We start from the raw sequence: 2,598 nt of genomic DNA, 5'->3' as shown, positions 1-2,598 counted from the left end.
CTCATACTTTGGACATATTGTCAGGAGGGACCTGTCGCTGGAGAAGGATATCATGTTTGGTAAGGTGGAGAGTCAGAGCAAAAGAAGACCCCAACAGATGGATTAGTCAAGTGGCAGCATTGGTGGATTCAAGCGTGGTAACAGTAGTGAGGTTGGCCCAGGATCCGGCAGTGTTTCGTTGTGCTGTGCATAAGGTCTCTATGGGTCGGTACCGACTCTATGGCACTTAACAACAATAACATGAAGCAGCTGTGCTGAGAACGAATGCAAGATTGAATATGTTATAAACATAGAAAATATTATGTTTAATGTGGACAAAGACATGAAAATATTTGGAGGGCATAACCTTGGGATCAGACTACCAAAGCCTCACCTACAGAGTGCTTTGAGATAAACAGGCACCAAAAATTGATAGTCTCTGATTCTTTGAGGTTTCTTTTGGGAGAAGTAATTTGTTTTGTGCTTTGACTCAGTTTAAAGTCTCAGAATTCTCTTCTTTATTTCTTTTCAAGCAAAATTTTACTTCATTGATCATCCAGGTCAATACTTGAACAGATGGCAGCCGACTTATCCAAAGAAAAACATAAAAGAACCTAAACTGAAAAATAGCTTTAAAAATACAAATACGAGGTCCCCAGATTATGAATGAATTCCATTCTTACATTCATCTTTAAGTTAAATTTATATGTAATCCAAAATAATTAGGTACACTTTGTATCTAACATCGTTTATTCAAAAGTTTGTCAGTATATAGTCTATATTGTATCTTGGTATGCATATAAATATTAAAGATATGCTTAAAAAGACAATAACACATCTTTAATATAATAATACAATACTAGCAGTACTAATCATTTGATAAATTTGCATCACAAATTATCGTTGTTGTTAAGTGCTGGCTGTCAGGTCAGTTCCAATTCATAATGACCTTTTTAGGGTTTCCATGGAGGAGTTGGTCAGTTAGAACTGTCAACGTTATGGTTCAAACAGACCTTGTGGTCCAGTGCTTTATCCCACAGCACCACATCAGTACTCTGCATCACAAAGTAGCCTCCCTTTATTATGAACCACTGTACATACCTTGACCTTTTAATATTGTAAGAATTATGGGTCTTGGTGTGTAGCCGCAGGTTGTATGTAAATAGGAAACTTGTAAGCTAGGTAATGCCTGTAAATCAAACAACTGTTTGTTTCTTGTTTTAAGAAAAGGATGTTAACATCCAAATCAACATTTTACTCACATTTCTTTGAAATTTTATCATTTTTATACACAATTAATCCATGTTTATTGAAAATTTAAAAAGAAAATGAAAAGAAAAAAAGGGAAAGGGAAATTCCCAAAATCTTTCCAGAGTTAATGCCATGTGAAAGCTATCTGCTTTGAGTAATGGCAACCTGGTTATTGTGGGAGAAAAGGAAATGTTTGTGTCTTCTTTATTGAATTATAACATTTTTTGAACCTTGTCTGTTAATATGACCTTATGTTATATAATTAAATCTTACTGTACTATGTTATTAAGATTTTATATTACTAAGTATGAGATGTTCATTTTAATTTTAGATGCTGTGTCACTCCAGACCATAGATGTAATACTACTATTTTACTTGACTAATTTTTATTACTATTAGAATATTTTGATTACAGCAGGAAAGGTCCCCAGACCTGTGCAGTCAAGATGTGGAACTTCACCGAGGACCAGACGGCAGAGTTTAAGGAGGCCTTCCAGCTCTATGACTGAACAGGTGATGGTAAGATACTGTACAGACAGTGTGGGGATGTGATGAGGGCCCTGGGCCAGAACCCCACCAACACTGAGGTGCTCAAGGTCCCGGGGAAGCCCAAGAGTGATGAGATGAACGTGAAGGTGCTGGGTTTTAGCATTTCCTGCCCATGCTGCAGACTCTGGCCAAGAACAAGGATCAGGGCACCTATGAGGACTTCGGATGTTTGACAAGGAAGGAATGGTACTGTTACCGGTGCTGAAATATGGTATGCCCTTGTCACACTGGGTGAGAAGATGACAGAGGAAGAAGTAGAGATGTTGGTGACTGGTACAAGGACAGCAATGGTTATATCAGCTATGAAGAGCTTGTCCAAATGGTGCTGAATGGCTGAGAGAAGCCTTTCCTGTGTCCCCAGAGCCCTGTGCCTTTCCTGTGTGAGACTGTATCTAGCCCTGAAGCCCTCCTTGGCTGTCACAGCACCTTTCCCAGATTTTCTCTCCTGGATAATGCTTGTAAGCAACATTCACCAAATAAATTTGCTGTCTTTGCTAAAAAAAAAAAATTGAATAAAATATGTACATACTTTGGGATTTGACTAATAAATCCTAAGTTAAAGTCCCAGAAACAGGTCAAATATGGAAATATTTTTAAAACTTTGGATGCATTCTATAGATAAATTAAAGCATTTATCTTCCCCAAACCTGCAGATAACATCTTTAAAGCATCTTCTCATTCTGTATATTTTTATCTTATTTCATCCTTATCACTCTGAAAAAAAATGTTATTCTAATATAGCCTATTCATTTCAAGTAATGTTCAATGCACATATGAAATTGAGCACAAAACGTTTTAAATATATATTTTGACCTCATA

At 36.8% G+C, this 2,598-nt stretch overlaps 1 pseudogene; it reads left to right on the top strand.

Moving 5' to 3' along the window:
* Positions 1 to 1,676: 1,676 nt before the first annotated feature.
* Positions 1,677 to 2,116, top strand: LOC102827272 (annotated as a pseudogene).
* The last annotated feature ends 482 nt before the right edge of the window (positions 2,117 to 2,598 follow it).

This window comes from Chrysochloris asiatica, unplaced genomic scaffold (genome assembly GCF_000296735.1).
Source record: "Chrysochloris asiatica unplaced genomic scaffold, ChrAsi1.0 scaffold00058, whole genome shotgun sequence".
In the NCBI taxonomy this organism is placed as follows: domain Eukaryota; kingdom Metazoa; phylum Chordata; class Mammalia; order Afrosoricida; family Chrysochloridae; genus Chrysochloris; species Chrysochloris asiatica.
This window is presented reverse-complemented; position numbering and strand designations above follow the sequence as displayed.